This window comes from Corvus cornix, chromosome 4 (genome assembly GCF_000738735.6).
Source record: "Corvus cornix cornix isolate S_Up_H32 chromosome 4, ASM73873v5, whole genome shotgun sequence".
NCBI classification, from domain to species: Eukaryota; Metazoa; Chordata; class Aves; order Passeriformes; family Corvidae; genus Corvus; species Corvus cornix.
In genome coordinates this window covers 17323662-17344019 of record NC_046334.1, presented here as the reverse complement: position 1 = coordinate 17344019, position 20358 = coordinate 17323662, and the positions used below count along the sequence as shown (strand labels likewise).

The 20358-nt window shown below is 44.1% G+C and overlaps 1 protein-coding gene across 25 annotated transcripts in view; it reads right to left on the bottom strand.

Moving 5' to 3' along the window:
• Positions 1-20358, bottom strand: part of ADGRL3 (adhesion G protein-coupled receptor L3) — a 404123-nt gene that overhangs the window by 328486 nt on the left and 55279 nt on the right. Inside the window, exon 2 of one of the 25 annotated variants that reach the window (XM_010411909.4) lies at positions 6304-6470. The exons of the other annotated variants lie outside the window; for them this stretch is intronic. The gene's annotated coding sequence lies outside the window, so the exon portion shown is untranslated. The remainder of the gene's footprint in view (positions 1-6303; positions 6471-20358) is intronic. 25 annotated transcript variants of the gene reach the window in all.

The window sequence follows — 20358 nt, the reverse complement described above, 5'->3', positions numbered from 1 at the left end:
TAAGATCCTTTCATTCATTGCTTACCTTACATTTACATCAGTTTCATTCCCAAAGCAAAGGGACCCCAAAGAGGCAGCGTCTGAATTGAAAGAGAACTGTATTTCAGCTAAGAGCAAGATCATAACCTTCTGTTGATCCAAACTTACCATCAAGGAAAAAGCTCAATATCTGAAATTAATTTTCCCCAAAGTAACGTTTTTCCATTTGAGCTTTGCCCATACCGTTACAGAAATATGGAGGCAAGACTTAAATGTGTTTTCTGACAGCAAGAAGGGGTAATTTGCTCCCTGGCATCAGTGTCCCATCTGACCACACAATCCAACACTGCCTTTGCCCAAAGCTCCCTCGCAGTGCAAACACAGCCAGTACAGTTCAGCAGTGCATCATACACAAGCCCACAGAGCGAGGTCCCAGCCAGGGCTGTCTCATTATGGAAGAAAACAGAAACAGCATTCCTAAACTGGATGCGATCACCAGGAACAATTTAGCATCAAATGCTTCAGAATCTGCATGTAAAAAGCCAAAGCACTGCATGCCAGTACATTTCAGGCTGTAGATAGCCTTAGGGTGAGAGAGCAGGAGAGTCCAAACGGGACAGTTTGCCATCAGAAACTTACCAGAGTTCATGCATTGTTTCTTCCTGCTGTGGGGCTCAGATTGGCAGAGTGAAGGGGGGGAGGGGGAGGGTCAGATGACCCAAACAAGCACCTTGTCACAGCTTCAGTGACAGCTAGAGGGAAAAAGCAATGTTTGGCAAAGAGCTCCACTAATGTCAGAGGCTGAGTCTTCACCACTGAGGGTCTTGTTGAGTGCCACAGTCACATACTGACAGCACGAAACTAAAATGCCTTTCCATGTTAATCAGGTTGGGAAACTTCTAGGAGTTTCTCCCCCTCCTACAACTGCCCTTCTTTTTAAAAAACTCCAGTATTGAGACTAACACAGTCCCCTCCAAACACAAGAAAATCGGGTGGTTTCACAAGCCTGAGGTCTTTACAATACACATCACTTGAAGAGGAAGGAGTTAATGAACTCAGAGACAAGGAAATCATGCCGGGTTACCCAGCGGTAGAACTGAATTTCACTCTGAGGCACCAGAGATCCCTGACTCACATGACTGGGTATATCAGGACTGCTCAACCAACATGCACATATCAAGGGAAATCCTGACAAAGTTACCTTTCTCTCCTCCTTGAGAATTAAAATTATGTAAGCGCTCCCTTCAGAACACAAAAAAACCAGATTTGCTCTTACCCCAGCACTTCTGATCCAAATGACCTTTTTCTGAATTTTACAATTGCCTGAAAATAGTTATCAATTTCCATATTTTTTTAAATTAGTTTTTCCTATTACCCAGTTAGAAATTACTTTTTTTGATAATGTTTCAATCCATGGAACCTCATTTTAAGAGACTAAGGTGCTCTTAACAGAAGATTTCAGTTGTGTTGGAACATTCTGGCTGATATACGATTTTGATTAAGAAAGTCAATTTGCTGGAGAAAATAGTATCCCTGCATTTTCTTTCCCCTTCTCAAAACTGCCAGTAACTTAAAGCAATTTTTCCTCTACTCACAGGAGAAGGTATGTGCAATGTGATCACTCAGATCACTGCTGCATAAAATGGCCAGGCCACTAGGCAGCCTTCTATGAGCTGAGAGGAGAACCAGGAGTAACCACCACTCTGCTGATAATGAAGGCTGCTGCTGGAAAGCTCTCCATGTCCCTGATTCCCCCATCATTTCTGCTGTGCTTCCCTCAGCAAAAGGGCAAGGCTCTTCTCCCCCATCCTCCTGCACTGCAAAATCCACACACATTTTCACGTCAACTTTTGCCTGCTACCAAATGTACTTCAGCCTGCATATGCTCCTCCTTTTAAATATCCAGAATCTCCATCCCATGGGGCTCAGCCCCAAACCCACTGAGACCTTTCCCTCAGAAACACTGCCATGAGTTCAAGCCTTTCATTACTGTCAGTAAAGGCAAGACTGAGAGGAGCTAATAAGTCGAGAAGAGCTGAGGACAGAGACCTCCCTAGAATTCCCTTTATAATTAATTAGAAGATAGCCACAATTAAACCAGAACAGCTAGTCAGACAGTGGGGCTGCTCCCTGGTGGCAAACTCACAGGTACCAGCAGTAAGGATGAATGCAATATCCTCTTTGGTCCACCCCACCAACTTCAGCATTCCTGGTGCCTTCGGCAGTGAAGAGAATCAAGAAGTGGAGCATGTGCCAGCACTGCCATCCTCCAGTGCCACACAGTTAGTTCAAGCACCTTCCTCTGCAAGGCTCTCTTGCATTTCAGCTCCCTCTACATAGTTTCCTACCTGCCTTAGAACACATTCACCAGCATTTAGCTTTCAGACAAGTGAGGTGCCAGACTGGAGTGTTCTTCCACTGATCTTTCTCTGACCTAGTCTGGGCCTTGCTATTCTCATCCACAAATGATTGGTAATAGAGAGGTAGCATCAGAGTCTTCCCTACCACACATGGCACCACTGGCCAAGCAAACACTAGAGCTACAAAGCTCATGTCAGGAATAATTGGGAGTAAAGCTCATGTCAGGAATAATTGGGAGTAAAGCTCAGGCTTGCCTTTCAAAAGGAAAGAAAGACAGAAAGAAAGACAGAAAGAAAGACAGAAAGAAAGACAGAAAGAAAGACAGAAAGAAAGACAGAAAGAAAGACAGAAAGAAAGACAGAAAGAAAGACAGAAAGAAAGACAGAAAGAAAGACAGAAAGAAAGACAGAAAGAAAGACAGAAAGAAAGACAGAAAGAAAGACAGAAAGAAGAAAGAAAGAAAGACAGAAAGAAAGAAAGAAGAAGAAAGAAAGAAAGACAGAAAGAAAGACAGAAAGAAAGACAGAAAGAAAGACAGAAAGAAAGACAGAAAGAAAGACGGAAAGAAAGACGGAAAGAAAGACAGAAAGAAAGACAGAAAGAAAGACAGAAAGAAAGACAGAAAGAAAGAAAGAGGAGTGAATCCCGAAACGGTTAGCATAGTATAGTACTTTTGATCCATAGGACTTCATTGTGCCTTCCTCTCCACAGCATTACACTACCTATCCTTGCAAAAACAGCCAGCACCTTTGATTCATTTTAAAATACTAATCTTCCAGTCAGCAGCAGGGTTTTATCCAGTTTAACTGAAAATGTCAGGCAGGCAGGTTCACCCTACCTAATGAAATCACTGTCACGTACATAGTGTTTCAGAGAATACCTGCAGTCCACACTTAGACTAAACCAGGACTTAGTGTTCCTCATAGTCCTTCAGCGTCTCTACATTTTCTCACTGTAATTTGAATCAGCAAAGTTCTTGTGAAATGCAGCAAGCCCCAACCCTTAAAACGCATTCCTTTATCTCCTTAACCATAGACTGTCTAAAAAGGCTTTCCCATATTAAGAAAAGGGACAAAGAGGAATGCTCAGGAACACCACCACACGGTTATCAGAGGCAGGACAGAAATAATTGCAGGGATAACCAGCAAAGCTGGAGCTCATCTTCACAAAGCCAATAATTGTGTCCGTAAGGCCAGCAATTTCAAAGGCAGCCTGCATGAAAATCACTATGAAATGAAAACATGAAACTTGTGTCTCTGTGGTGTAAAGCAAAGCTATGCTGTACCCACAGTGAGAAAATTAAATCAATACTGTTCAGGGGCAATATTGGGAAGCCACTAACCGAACGAGCAGCAACGTGAACCTATTGATTCTGTACAGCTATACTTCCACACTCCTTTTCTTCACCTTCTGAAACATTTCCATCACCTTGCATAATATAAAACTGGAGACTGAAACTCCTAATTAATACTTCCCAAAAACCTGAAGTCAAAAATCAGACAATTACAATGACCCCTGGCAGCATTAAATGTTTGTCAAAACACATTAAGAACAAAAAAAATTTTTTTTGGTTATTCTGCTTCTTTTAAATTATCAGGCTGAACACTTAGATACGACAACCTCAGGCAACTCAGCAAGGCTACCTGGATGGGTTTGTGACATGCACTGCCTGACTGAAAACTGCTCCTGCTGAGCACACAGGAACCCAGACAAAGCACATCACTAAGTCAGGGCAAAACCAGGCAAAATGAATGCCTGGGCTTATTTTAATGTGCATCCAGACAGATAAGCCTGTCAACCACTGGAGACTCACATGTCCCTGGTTCTCCTTTGCAGCCAGGTGAAAGACTTCTGGGGACACACTTACCTTCCTCTCCCTCCCCCCACTGCTCCCCTGGTCTCAGGGTGAAAACCGGGGCAGGATTAGAAAAGAACTGGGGGATAAACACATTGGTAAAACAATAAATACCAGCTAGACAGCTCAGAGGGTCAGGAGATGTTTAGGAAGATTACAAGTTCAAAGACCACAGCAGCAGCAAGTACTGACAGATACAGTGCACTGTTCCTTCTGAAAAGTATATGCAAGTTGCACACATAAGTTGTACATAGATACAGTTTTTCATATAAAACTTTAAATTTTAACTTATTTTTTTTTAAAGTCCTGGAACATGAAAGCACCTTACTACTGCTTTCCTATGGCAGAATGCATCCCCCCAGAGTGCTGACGAGGAGACCTGGCGTCAGAGGCCTCCAGAGGGATTTCCTTAGCAAGTTAGAGATTCAGGGCTTTTGGCAGAAGCAGCAGGGGTAGCAAGAGGCTGCACAGGAACCCCACCAGCTTCCCAGTAGCACCTCAAGGGAAGCCCTGAGTGGTCAGTGAGGCCACTTCCTGGCCTTGCTCCCTCCCCTTCTGGTGGAGGGCAGTAGCACCTCTGGACACCAGGACCTTCTCTTTGGGGCTGCGCACCATCCCCAGGTGGTGTGGGTCCTACCTCACAGCCTCCACCAGCAGGGTCCCTTGCCCCTGCAACCACTCCTGATCCCAGGGCTTTCCTTTGATGACCCTCAAGAAGCCGTTCTCCTCCCCCCACACACCTTGCAGCTCAGCCCCCATGGTGACCCTAGTGCTAAGGCTCTCAGAGACCCAGCAGCGGAGACACAGATCCCTAATGCTGGTTTCAGACCCCAGTCCAGGGCCTATTAGCTTGACCAAGAGCCCATTAAATTGCTAAGGCAGATTTTAGGCCATGCAGACAGGAACAATGGTTTGCAGAAGATTCTTTATCTGGGACTGAATGCCTTGAAGCCATCACGGAGCACCAAAGTGCCCCAGCAGGCCAAAAGCTGTGGGGAGAACATGGCTGCTGTCCTTCAGCAAGTGAAGAGGTCAGACTGCATTTAAATAGTCAAGCAGCACCTACAGAGGTACTCTAGCAACAACACAGCCTTAGCAAAAGGTGGCTCAAGGTCTACAGAGCTTCCCCCTCTCCTCCAGAATAATCAGATTTTAAACATACCCTTCAGAGAAATGGTCCAGTCATTAACAGTAACTGTTTCTTATGCGCATCAGTAAAAGATGTAGTGCTACAGAGACTAAATGGGACTTACAGAAAAGAAGCCATAAATCTTTGTCAGCCTCTCAGAAATGAACACTTAATACAACTAGCTTGGAGTACTTCACTTCTCACTCAGCCGAGGTACCAATTATGGCACCACTATGATATATTTTAATCACTGTTGTGTTAATAGCTCCCACGATTTATTTTATCCCCTCTCTGCACTAATGACCTGTGCTCAAAGTCTCATGATTCAAACACTTCCCCCTTCCAGCTGAATAAAGCAATCTTTTGGTTTTCGACCTGTGATACTGCTGACCTACTCAAAGACACATGAAAGGACTTCAGACACTTGGACCTACAGAAAGTTTGGGTCAAAGTACAGTTACAATGCAGCTAGCAGTCATTTGTTTCCCTTTTCTTGCCCATAATTCTAATAATGCGTTCCCTCGCTTTGCCTCCACCCCACCCCCAGAGGTTTAATTTCCTTATCAGCATTTCAATCCATTCTTTTCATGTTGTAAAAGTCAGTGTAAAACCAACACACTGCTTAGGGCCACAAATAGAGAGCTGCCCACTAAGTCTCCCTCACCACCCCTTGAGTTACTAGTTGGGACTAATTTAACAAGCAGTTTTACAATCTCAAAGGGGGACACACATTCCATGGTAGCAAGAAGCCTCCTCGCTTCGACAAAACTTGGCTCACCACAACAGAGATATCCTGCAACCCTACATCCTGGGTGTGACACAAACACATCACTTGGATAACTCTCCCAAAGCAAGGGGATCAGCCACAGTGTGCAAAGTGATTTCGGTAGCCTGGGTTCCTCCAGACAGGATTGAGAGTCACCCAGCAGTGTTAAAGAGAGTAAATCAAAACATCTTGAAGAAATTTCCCCTGTCCTACCTAAGCCAGGTAACGTGCTGCCACAAGAGGGTGATGAAGCCAATTCACAAAAGCAGCAGATGTTTATATCCCAGTCCCTAATCCTCGGGAGCTCACAAAATCCTTCTGACCAGGTTCTGCTGGAACCATTTATCAGACAATCTGGCAATCTCTTTGCTGCTCAGGATCTAAGGAAATAAGAGAAGAAAGTCACACACACAGCTCTCACATTTGTTTCAACAGCAAGTCAGTAACATGGAAGGCAAATGGATTCTAACTAGTTTTTCACCATCATCTCCTGAGAAACTTATGACAGAAGTCATCCAAGCAAGAGCATATCAGAGACAACTTCTCTTCTACATTAATGACTAAAAATAAACAAACAAGCTTATTTTTCGCTTCTCCCTCAATTTCTATCCCATTGCCTACCTACATTCTTTCTTAATTAGTTTTAGATTTTTTTTTAAAACATCTTTCCTGCTATCTATCAAGAATATATGAATTTAAAGCAAAAGCAACTTTCAAAACTTTTTTCTTCATGAAGATGCAGTGGGTTCAAGGCACAGCAAATCCCATATCAGTCTTTGGAACACCTGGCTAATGCTTCAAGGAAAATTCCTTTATAAATACCCCAGTGCCCCCTCTGCATGAGAGCAGGTCTCTTGACAGTGTCATGGTTTAATCCCAGACAACAACCGAGCCCCACACGGCTGCTCATTCATTTCCTTCCAAGTGGGAAGGGGGAGATAATTGGAAGGGTAAAAGTGAGAAAACTCATGGGTTGAGATAAAGTCACTTTAATAGGCAAAACAAAAGCTGTGTACATAAGCAAAGCAAAACAAGGAATTTATTCACTGCTTCCCATGGGTGGGCAACTGCTCAGCCATACCCAGGTAAGTAGGGCTCCATCATGTACAATGGTTACTTGGGAAGACAAACACTATATCACTCTAAAAGTGTCTCCCCCTTCCTTCTTCCCCCAGCTCTGTATGCTGAGCGTGATGCCATATGGGATGAAATATCCCTTGGGTCAATTGGGGTCAGCTGTGCTGGCTGTGTCCCCTCCCAGCTCCTTGTGCACCCTCAGCCTCCTCATTGGCAGGGTGAGGTGAGAGGCAGTAGAGGCCTTGGTGCTGTGCAAGTGCTGCTCAGCAGTGACCAAAATACCCCTGAATTAACCACACTGTCTCCAGCACAAACCCATACCAGCTACTGTGAAGAAAACTAACTTTACCCCAGTCAAAACCAGCACACATACCTAAAAGACCCTAATTGTCCTCCACAAGTGGCAAAATCTCCCTCAGAACCAGTGTTATCTTTCACAGAGCATTTGACACTGCTGTGACAGCAGGTACCTCCTGGACTCTGAAGCCCTGCAGAGCTTTGATCATGAAGCACCACCATATTCTACATGAACAGGGGCCAATTTCAGGGCTGGATCATGGCAGTGGCTGACTAGGGAATGGTCCCATGAAACACAGCAACACATTTCAATGGGGGATTTCCTTTTTACTCTGTGCCTACAAACTCTGTGCCATATGGAGAGCTGGCAAAAGGGAGAGGACAGATGTCTGGAGACATTATAGTTACTATGTTAACTGAGTGCGAGTTTATTCATCAAAAGGTGATCACCCTTTGTTCTGGTAAGAATTTAACTTTCTTTGCAGCTTTGAGAGGTTGACAGCTAATCACTATTACACAGTTCTCAAAAAGTACCAGGTGATTTCCAGCCTGATTAAAAGACCTGAAATACCAAACATTAAGCAAAACCTACAAGAACAGAACTACTAAGAGGTTACAGCAGCAGCAAAGGAGATGAATGGAAGCCCTCTCAGCAGCTACGCAGGCTCTGTGCATGTCTGCACACTCAGGTGGAACACTGGACCAAGCTGGATGTTACAGCGGTGCACAGCTGTATGAGCAAAAAAGTGCTGATACACCAAGAGAAGCTTCTTTTTCTGCATTCACACAAAGGGGAACTTTGGAGCACTTGAACAGGCACCACAAAAACACACTCCTTCTCTTTAAAACAGGGATTTGCATTTTGCGTATGCTATAATAAGAAAACAAAAAACCCACCAGAGAAACTATTTACTTCCCAACAGTGTTTCACAGAAACAGAGCTCCCATGAGATGTCCTTTGATTCAACCTGGAGTTCATTTCCTGTGGACTAGGAAGAGCATTAAATGACCATGTGGTTCTTGGAAATAAGAGAACAAAGTCATTTAAAAAATCCTTTCCAACATTAAATCTGCTTCTGGAGTTTCCATCCTGTAAGCAACACTTCCTGTGAAGGAGTAGCCATTGGCAGTACAAATCTGCAGTCTCACAAGCTGAAGATGAAAGTTCAAGTGAGAATTCAGCTCAGAGATGGGCACAAAGCCCAAAACTTATCACACTGTTTGGAGGCACACAGAGAGGAAAAATGAAGTCAGCTTCACCCAACATGAAGCTGAGGGGAAGCTACCCCAGCATCATCTTCACCTGAGCACCCGATGGACTGCAACAGTGAAATCATAGGCATTTGGTCTCTGGGAGGAAGAAGTCAACTATCCCTTTTCCCTGGGAAGGTAGGTTCCACATAGAACTTTGCAACACTACTTAACAACAGAGAAATCTCAGAAAATAGATGATAGAGTAGGTCGGCAAAAGGGGAGGGGAGCTGGTAGCATTTCCCTCAGATTGCCTACCAACACACCTACAATTGAGACATGCTGAGTTGATGGGACAAGGCCAGCTGTATGGTGTTCAACAAGAACAAGTGCCAAGTACTGCACTGGAGTCACAATAACCCATTGCACCACTACAGGCTTAGGGAGAGAAGCTGGACAGCTGCCCAGTGGAAAAGGACCCGCAGTGTGCTGGTCTACAGCAGCTGAACATGAGCCAGCTGTGCCCAGGGGGCCAAGAAGGCCAATGGCACCTGGCCTGCATCAGCAATAGTGTGGCCAGCAGGGTCAGGGCAGTGACTGTCCCCTGTACTGGGCACTGGTGAGGCCCCACCTCAAATCCTGAGTTCAGTTCTGGGTCCCTCACTACACTGAAGTTCTGGAGCATTTCCAGAGAAGGGCAGCAAAGCTGATGAAGGATCTAGAGGGTAAGTCCTACAAGGAGCAGCTGAGAGAGCTGGCTGTTTAGCCTGGGGAAAAGGAGACTGAGGAGAGACCTTACTACTCTCTACAACTTCCTGAAAGGAGGTTGTCACCAGCTGGGGGTTGGTCTCTCCTCCCAGGTAAGAAATGATAGGATGATAGGAAATGGCCTCAAGTTGCATCAGGGGAAGTTTTAGACTGGATATTTGGAAAAATTTCTTCACTGAAATGGCTGTCAAGCATTAGAACAGACTGCCCAGGGAAGTGGAGGAGCCACTGTTCCTTGAGGTATTTAAAAAGAGCTGTAGATGTGGCTCTTCAGGACATGGTTTAGTGGGGGACTTGAAGTGCTACACTTATGGCTGAACTCCATGTTACATGTATTTTCCAGCCTAACTGATTCCATGACAAAGAGGCTTCTCTTCAGCACAGGACACCTATCCACTACTTTCCCCCAGCTGCTGTTAAAGGGTTATCAACTTTTACCCAGTCCATGGCTGTAAAAGACAGTGCAACAAAAAGGCTGCCTCTGCAGAAACAATCTTCATTAAGTCAGACAGGTAGGAGGATGCCAAAACCAGATATGTCAGACAGGTAGGAAGATGTACACACACACAAAAAAGACAAAAATATGGAAGAGTCATTCTTTATGTAAGTACCAATGTGTCTTGGCACTTAGTACAATGTAGAAATGATTGCTCCCCTCCTTGGAAGAGTTTATCATTTACAACAGAAGGGGAAAAAAAACTTTAAACCATGTTCAGGGAAATGAGAGCTGTACAGTTTAAAAGATAAAAAAATATCATTTGCCAGTCTATCATCTATTTCTTCTGGCACTTGATGAAATCTCACCTGCCTGCCTGTTTTGTTTGGGTTTTTCTACCAAAATTCAGGTCAGTCACTGCCCCTCATTCACAGTGCCACAGCCACTCTGAAAATACACATCAAAGCATCAGCTGAAAAAGTAAGCTGCCAGACACCCCTGCAATGCAGGTCAGGCACACAAATGTTTTTCTTTTTTTCTTTGCCTGTGTAAAAGACCATGCTTATTCACCCCAGAACACAAGTCCCAGCCACCTGCAAGGTGGCAGAGAGAGAGATCAACCAAAAGCTGCCATCCCATGGTGTCACCAGAGCTGCTCCCAGCACAGAGGTGGGGAACAACAGGTCACCTCCTGCAGGAGCTCCCTTCAACAGGTGAGGATGGCCAACAACACTGGCACACACACCCTGCTCTCCCCTTCCCCACTGCCAGCCCACACAGCCCAAAGCACACCTGATCTTCCCAAGGCCCTTCACACAAGAGGGTTGTTAAATAGCTGATTCTCTGAAGGAAAGAACTTGGGAGCAAAACAGAGACTATGATAATGAACTAACTGTTCACAAGGGCTTTATCTCTGCAGGGGAGAGATTTGTTGGTTTTAAACTCTCAGCCAGTAGATGATGAAACACCTCTCCCCGGGGTTTGCTGACTGACAGTAAACAGTGTCCATGTACGCCTCCATCTTTTCTTTTTTTTGAGCTCCTCTTATTTTAACACAGGTTTAATGGAAGCTAACACAGACTGCACTTAATGCAGAAACAACAGAGTAACAAATGCAAGACCAAACTTCATGACTTTTCTTGTCTGCTGCAATGCCTCCACTCACCTGTTTATAATATATGCACAGAGAAGCATGAACACGGGACAGGAACAAAAAAAAACTGCAATATCAGAAGGCAGGTTCCAAGAGCTGGAACCTCTATGCTTGACACTGAGCCAAAATAAAAAATTAGAAAATAAAAGTAGAGCAAATGCTGCCCATGTTACCTTGATTCTCTGTGCTTTCCCCATAGTGCTATCATCCCCTAATGCACTTGAATTGCTTCTGTTTTGCAGACCGTTGCTCTCTAATATTATTGTTCTTTGCCTGAAAAATTGAGATTTTTTTTTTTTTTAGGGAGAAAAAATACACTGCCCTCTCTTAAGGACTAACTGGATTATTTTTTTATCTTTAAGTTTTTCCATGTGTGGAGAAGGCAAGATGCCTCCCCTTACCAGAACGCTGATTTTTGGGTTTTTTTGTTCACTTCATAGATCAGAGACAAAATCTGAAGCTGCAATTCACATACAGTAATGGAACTGAAGGAGCTGAGATTTCAAGGAAGATACCAAATATGGAGAGTTTCACAGTGAACCTGCTGGAAAAGGCAATTCTGAAAAGTGGCTTTCAGCAGCTTGTGCTACCAGTAGACACTGCTCTCATATGGAAAGACACAACACCTTTACCCCAGTCACCATCCTTTCAGGAGCACAGGATGAAGAAAGACTCTGAGCTTCTGCAACAAAGCTGGAAGAATCCTTTGCTTGTTTAAGAAGCCGCTCATTAAACTGTGCTCAAGGCCAAAACAGCCAGTAGACCCAACTACCACAAAACTGTCTTAGACAGACAAGGATTTAGCCTTAGCAGACATTCTTTCACCATTTTCAAGTGCTGTGTTATGGCCTCATCCAAACTGCACTCAGCCACAACAGAGAAGTACTCATGGATATTAATAAATGGGGAACTGATGCCTAGCTGCAAACACAAAACATTATCTTGGATATCATATGTTTCCTTAATTAGAATAATAAATGCTAACATAAAAAGTCCTATTTGCGGAGACCAAATTGCTTCTACTATGATTGAAGGAAAACTCTGGAAATCAGGCCGAAACAGAAATGGCCTGCAAGCAGAAGAGCAACGCTGCCTGTGACAGCAAATTACTCAAACACAGCAGTAGAACTTCACCTGTCCCAAATACCCTGTTCTGAAACAAGGTAACTTTTATCATGTTCCTTGGTGAATCTGTTCACACACCTAATTCCACGATAAGCAGGACATCATTTGTTCCCGTGTGAGATCTCTCTCAACCTGTTCCTGCAGGACAACAGCAAATGTGTGCCACAAACCATGGTGTACCACCACAGGTTGTCACAGTAATCTGTCCATGAATGAGGCATCTGTCTAGCTGCAGGTACAGCCTCTGTCAGAAAGCACACTTTAAAGCTCTGAATCAAGAACTGCCATCAGCAAAGGTGGTGTAAATCATAAACCTAATCCTAATCCCCTTCCCTGCAACTCTGTTTCTTTCCCTAGCTTATTTTGGTTACCTGAAAGAGAAGCAGACAGCTCTTCTGTATCTGGCCATCAGCCAGCTGCAGTCTATGTATATTACTAGTAACAAAAGTGCTTTATAAAAATATTATCATTTCACAAAGATAAAAAACCCCACAGATCTAAGTAACAGCCATACAACTTTACTCTTTGTAAACAAAAGCCAAAACCACAAACCTAGAAACAAACAGCATAATATCACATTTCAAAGTCACTTGGGAGAGAAGACGATGAATATTCAAAGCAGGCACATGCTGCTGCCCTATGTCTTGTGCATCCAAAAGGTTTACCTTTTGCTGCAAGTAACCACAGGACCAAAAGCAGCCCTGAGCAACCAGTGGACGAAGCACCTTCAATACAGCACTGAAGTTTCAACACCAAAGATGAGGGGAGAAAAAAACAACCAACGAACCGCAAAGAAACATGCAATCAACCAACCACGAAACCTTCAGAAAAGACAAGATTATTTTTAGAATGTACAAGAGATGTAAGAGCCAGAGAAGCAAGACCCTAGCACTGCCCATCCTCAGACATGCTGCTGGCACAAGGAGTGTTGGAAGCCTAATGCTAATGGAAGAAGAGGGAAAGGATTCCTTGGCAAGGTGTAAAAATTAGAACAACATATTCTTGAGTACAAGAAAGGGTAGGAATAACAGCAATGCTTATGGACTACCTAAAACCCAGGCTACAGGGATCCAGAGAGAAGCAGCTTGGAAAATAAAAGAATTGTGATATGCTAGAGGCTAGAATGAATAAACTAGTCTCTCACAGCTGTAAAAACCAGTAATAGCCAAATCCAAAGTGCCAGGCAAATAATTCTCTATCAATTACATATTATAAAACCAGGCACCAAGGCACACAATGGTTTTGAAGGTGGAAACACAGAAAAAGTTAAGGGACTGACAGCAGACAACAGAGGAAATCAGTGGCTATCAACTGATCCACTATATCACAGCTCCTCTTACTCCACAGACGCCTTGCTTTGAGCTTATTCCTTGTTCAGATTACTTTCCAATATTTCTGCTCCATTTTTAAGCCCCTCACAACACACACACACTGCCAAGAGCCTATCGATTTCAACAAAATGGTATGTAGAGCAGGAGGGGAAGGTCAGTGCTGCCAGAGCCTCAGCTTTGGGAACCTTCCAGGTGGAAGCACAACTACACCAGGTTTCTTCCTGCTTGTGCCAGTCAGGTTGTTAAGAACCCTGTGTTTGTACCATGTTATAAGGCTCCTCTGAGAGGGGGAAAGACAGGTCAACAGGATCGTTTAATGCGGACTCAACAACTACAGAAGAGAGCAACCCTGCTGGAAATGGGCCATTGTTGGGAGCGAGTTACGGTCACCATTATTTCAGTCCCCAGAGAGCTCGGCAGGCCAGAATACAAATTAAAAGATTATAAATAGCACCAAGCAAGGGGTTTTGTTACCATGTCTGAGGCAGCACTGTGCTGACCTGCATTTAGGTTTCACCACAAATCTGAAATTTGGCTCAAGCCCCCAAGAAAAGTTCAGGGAAGTGTCAGCACCACCCCAATGATGGCTGTGACTTGGGATAATCTGCTTGCCTTTCTCTCACAGTGCCAGCAGAGTATTTACAACTTCAACTTGAAGCCAGATGTAAACGGATGGTTTTGTACAGTCTTAAGTCCTGACGTTCACAGAAAGCATTCAGAGAAGCAAATCAGAGCTCTCCAAGGGAAGAGAGAGGGCACAAAATCCCAAATCCATACGCACGTTCAAGCTTCAAGCTTGCTTTCTCCAAGGTAAGCTTCACATCCAATTGAAGTGCTTGACATATCCCACCAAAAGTAGAGCTTTCTTCCTACCCTGCTCAGTGATGAGAAGTTGCATAGAATGGGAGGGGCAAGGCAAGGAGCTGGAGTTTGGGAGCCTCTGTTCTGCTTACGCCTCTGCAACTCATCTGTGACATGTCCTTGTCCGACCTCCCTGACATACTTGTGCTAAAGCTTGTGTTTGGTTTAATGTCACTTTTACAAAGGAGAGCATGTTTTAGTTTACTTACAAGCCTCAAATTTACTTCCTGATCCTTCAGAAAAGTACTTGGAACCATCAAGAGAGACTTTGTTGACCATGACTGAAAGAACTTATTTCTGGTTTTGGGTTTTGCAGTCTCAAACCAAAATGTTTTCTCTGGAATAATTTTAGCTGAATGAAGATTTCAATCCTGGCTCTGAGCCCCACTGCCCTAGGCGATATAACATCAGGTAGCCAGAATCTTCAACCTCTAAGAGCTCACAAATTCCATATAAAACAGCTGATAGCAGGACACCAAATAAACACCAGTGACTAATCCTGACTTCACATGAGAGAGGTCACCAGAATAATGGATCATTTTCATGACTGGGCTCTTCACAGTCCTGACTCATTTCAACTATGACAAGCATCAGTATAGCAGCTTTGATTTCATGGTCATGAACCCACCAGTTTCCAGCAAGAGCAAGATGGCTAAAGCCTTATCAGTTTAAAGGTGAGACAAATGCTAAAAACAGACCTCTTAATGCAGTGCTTTCCAGATCGGAGTGGAAAGTTTCTGCTTTTGATATTCCCCTCCGGAGTTTTTTCAGAAGATCTGTGAGAAGTGACTGGTCTGAACAAAAGAATCCTTCACAATTATCTAGAAGCCTTTAGAAAAGGCTGATGTTAAATGTCACATTTTATGCTGCTATCTTGCAGGCCTCAAGGAAGAACAGAGCTTATGTCAGAGTCGGTATTTGTTTTTCCTTCTGCAGAGATGCACACTTCAGTGGGAAAGCTTCTCCCAGAAAAATACATTTCTTAGGCAAGATAGCAATATGAAAAGCAGAATGTTTTGAAGATCCCTCTCCCCCTTTTAATTACAGAGTTTCAATATATCACTTGGGGTAATAAACCAGATTATTCCACCAATATTCAAGCTGATCTGGGTTTAGCACTCAATAGCTCTCCCCAAAACCCACAGGATTCAGAAAATCAAGTTGCTGAATGCAAGCAAAGGCTGCAGAATCTGGCTCAAAGTGAATCTGTAGAAACAGCAGCATCCCATCTCTACAGAAATCATTTGATGGTAACACCACCATCACCGCTGGCCATTTTGAGCAGGACAATCTCTGCTTAATGACACCGATGCTCTGGGGGTCATCTTTACTGAGCAAGGATTCAAAACCACCCAATTCTCTGGTGCTGCCACCTCTCCTTCCCCAGCACCTCCAAGGAGTCAGCGTTACTGCACACAGCTGGCTCTGTACCTGCCCTCTCCTACTGCTGCCTTCCCACCTAAGCTGCTGACGTCTGTCTAACCTTGCCGACAGGACCCGTGACTAATCTACTGGTTTGCAAACACAACCAGACTTGCAGCTCTTCCCACAGGCATTTACCAGCATATTTTAGGAAATGGCTTGCACAGATGGCAGCAGGTTGCTGGAAAACCGTTTAATCCTCCTCCATGCGCTTTGGAGACAGCATTCTTCTTAGAGCTGGCAGCACTGCCTTGATCTGTTGTACCAAACTACAGATGTATCAGCCTTGGTATTATTAGACAGTGGCAGTTTGCTCCAAGGGGGGAAAAAAACCCCCAAACCAAAAACCCTACAACAAACCATTGGCAAGACACTTTTACTAAGCATTGGTCAGTATGAGCATGCGACTCCCAGCAGCAATACCAGAAAAGCCCCGGGATGAGCAGAGCTGGGATTACACCACAGTGGCAAGGGTTGGTCTGCAGTGATTCCTTCCAGACACACTTCCACAGACAGCAAGGAACACAAAGGATGCTGGAGGAACAGTCATCATATGGCTGCAGCCCATGGCTGCTCCTGCAGCAAACTGTTGCTCATCTAGGGACAAGCCCCAATCTGCCATCACCCCAGCTGGCTTGCGGACAAGGTAAGACTCCTCTGCTCCCCAAACCACCCAACAGCCACATGAAGGCCATCAGCTGGACATCTGTGAGGGACTGGACCCCACCCTGCAGTAGGAGCATGCGCAGATTTCCAAAGCCCAATTATTTTCCTTGGCTCAGACAACATGCCACAACATGGCTTGTAATATTTTCCCTCCCTAGGGATGTGTCTCAGCACTTCAAACCAGCAGGAGCTAATAGCAAAATATTGATACCCATTCAAAACTATACTGCAGCTCTTTTTCCCCTGGAGATTCACTATCACTGTCCAAATATATGAAATGCCCCAAAACCAAACAACAAAAACATCTCCTTCCAAGGAGGACATTCACCTGCAAAGCATCCTTCAACATCCTAAATTCAGAGACACAGAGTAAGTGTTGGAGATATTTCAAATACACTTAACCCTTTTTTTAAAAGCATAGCCTGCTCAACACTGCAAAAAACACATTTCTTTCAAGAGGCTCCTCAAGTCATCTGAGATGCTACACTTGGGCCAATCCACCCACAGCAGTCTGCCATGAAAAGATGAGAGGATCAGAAAGCAACAGCATAAGGAAGCAGTTATGACAGATTAAAATGTCATGGCACAACCCCTGGACATGTCTTAATTCCCATCTGGAAACAGCAAATTTAATTTTTTTTTTTCAATTTAACCAAGCAGCCTTCCTGCCCTAAAAAGTCAGAGGGCCCAGCAGAGACGACGACATGCACTGGGCGCTCAGATGACACACCCTCTAGATAGAGAAGTGCCTGTGTATGAGAGCACATCTGGCTGAGCTTCCTAGCTATGGACTGCAGCCAAAAAAAGTTTTGCAAATTTCAATGCAGTTACAGAAAAAAAAATTTCTAACAAAGAGAAGAGGGGTAAATGGAGCAAAGGTTACATTAAAAGTGTTGTGTTAGAAGACAGGCTTTTGTCTCCAGTCAGACCTGTCCTATTCATTACTCATGTCTGGTGGAGCATCCAGTGATGGCAGAGGATTTAGGATAGGGCCCATATATTGGAGTGATTTTGTCAGCTTTTAAAGTGAAAAAAAAATGCACATAACTTGTTTCAATTTCTAGGCTTTAAATAAGATAAACCCCATACTTCCAAAAATGCAGGAGCCTCAAGGCACAGACATATTTCTGTCAGAAGTGCAATTATCACATGTCTGCATACCTGCAGGATGCTTAATCAACCTGACTCAAGTGCCAGAAATTGTGACAAGGGAGCCTTGTCCCACCGCAGCTTCACTGCTATTCCTGCCATGATAGACTTGATGAAAAGTAGGTCTCACACTGCAATTGTAATTACCATTTACAGTACTAGTATGTTTGTACTTCGCAGACTTTAAATATGCTTTAAGCTGACACAGAATAAATCTTCCTAACTAATCCCACCTTTAAAGGTGTTTAAGTGATGGAGAAGCCTCATTTTCGATTATTTTTAGTGGAGCTACCAGTCCTGACAGGCATGCAGCCACAAACTGAAGGTGTGAGGGGCTTTGTCTCCTCTGAAGGCAAAGACATCAGATTCCCTGCTGAAGTGCCTGCAGCCACTGCCATTTTCTGCTCAGAGCTCACCTTCATGTGCTGGTCCAAGGGCTACAGTGCCCCCAGGACAGAGCTGGCAACCCCAGCCACTGCCACCAAAGAGATAAAAAGAGAGATCTTCTTTATAACCCATACAACAAACTCACAAAAATTCATGTTAAAAAAAGAGAGGAAATTAAAAAACTCAGGCTGGTTCCTAGATTACCTAGGCAGCAACCAGGAAGCTGCTTCAGGTACCTTAGTGATACATCATTGGGAGCTAATTATCTTCTGCAATTTCCTGCCTTCTTAGTGTTAAAAAGCATTCCACTTTGGGCTAAGAATGTGACATCGTACTGGAGATGTCAATCTCCATGCTGTATAGTCAGTGGTGACAGATTTTATAGTACCACCTCGTACCCCTGCTCACACACAGTGCCTCAGGCTCAGCTCTCCTGCAGCACCACTTATTTTTTAATAGAAGATTCTTGCATTTTTTTTGTCAGTATTTGATGCACAGTCAGGTCACAAAGATTAATCTGATAATTTGATTTTCATGATTGCTTATCTCCTTATAAGCAGCTTTTTCCTCCACCTTTCACAATAGCAGTTATTTCCCAGCCCTGCCCTTAATTCATCACATCAAATTTGATCTCTTTTGTCAAACTCTGACAAGTTGAGAGTAAAGTCAGAAATGAGCACTGCCTTGCTGCACATCAGCTAAGCTTAGGGACAGCAGAGATGGAGAACTGACAGTCTGTCTTGAAATTAGCTCCAGAGTCAGCCCATGGCCACAGGAAGACATCTCAAGCTACACAGAGAGAAGCCCACATTAGCTGGTTGTCCTGACTCCCTTCTCGTGGCACTGGTGAAAGGGTGATGAGAAGAAACAAATGCAACCACCTGCTCTCTAAAAAGAGAAAGTCCTCTTCTTTGTCTTTCCACCTCCCTGCTTCAGAGCCTAAAGGGATGCTGCTTCCAATACCACCTCGCTGTGCCGTGCCTTCGAAGTGCCACTGAACCCTCGCTCCAGTGACAAAAGAAGAAATTGCCAGCAGGGATTATAGCGCAGACAGCAGTGGCCACAAACAACCTAATTTTCCCCAGAGGCAGGCTGTGTACGCTTTTTGTTGTTCAGAGCCATCTGCAAGGAACTGGATATTTGCAAATAAAAGGAGATTAGGACAAGACGTTAATCCAGCATCTGCTGCTCATTCATGCTGTCCCCTGAAAGAGAGCCCAGATACAACATCTTTAAGTCATAACACTCAGTTCTGAGCTGCTGGTAAATAAAATAAAATAAATAAATAAATAAAAAAGATAGAAATTAATAGACACACTAAGTTGTGGTATTACTTTTCACACCAACTAAGCCCTAGGATGGCAGAAACACGTGGAGCTGTTAAGGAAACAAAGTGAGATTCCCTTTGAGGAAGAGCAGCTTTCCCATGGCTGTGCCCACCCAAGCAGAGAAGACATAGTATGTGCAGGACCAGGGTGGAAGCAGAAATGGCAACAGCTTGTCCAGAAACCCTTGTTCTTAGAGAGGCCTCATTTCTTGAGGCCTACCAAAACAGCACAACAGTGCTACTGTTCCCAGAGTTGGATGGCAAAGACTCCTGCTACCCTTGGGAATCATTTCCACTATTGGAAGGGTGCAGCAGAAAATGGCATCCACAGCCTTTACAAAAAGCTCTGCTCTGTGCACTACTACACAAGAGAGCAAGGGCATCAACCCAGCAAGCTCACTGCTACTTTTTGTTTTCTTCATATTCACAGTAACTATGAGGCTGTCAGTGCTGCTTTTCTGAAAGAGAAAAAGAAAAAGACAAAAAATAATTTAAGCTTGGGGGAAAACATCCAGTTTAGAAACACAGATGAAAAGCATTTCATCTCTGCATATTGTCTGTTTTTCTACCAGCAGCCACTTTTCACAGAGGATTTTGCCTCACAGAACTGATAACCACTCACCGCCGCTCAGATTTTGGGTTTGATACCTTTCAGATGTAGCTGGCGCATTTGGCGTTCAAAGGCATCGCACACGTGGCACCACCTGCATCCTATGCCTTGGGAATCCAGAGCACATTTCACATTACAAACACTGACTGTCTACCACTGCCATCTGATGCTTTCTGTTCAGCTTTTTTTTCAGCTTAATTTCATTTACTTTAAGATGGAAAAGAGATGGTTCATTAGAGGCACTCCCACAACCTACTTAAAAGCACTGATGAGCTGACAGACATTTTCACAGGTTCAGGTTTCATCGCTTTACCTCAAGTTGCAGCTTTTTTGCAGATAGCAACAAGCCAGCCCAGTAGGAGCTGCCTTACAATGCCTACCCCACCACCCTATCCCTACCCACAGCACCTCTGCAACCTGGAGTATTTCTACCTTACTAGTGCAGGAGCATCCTGTGCTCAGCAAACC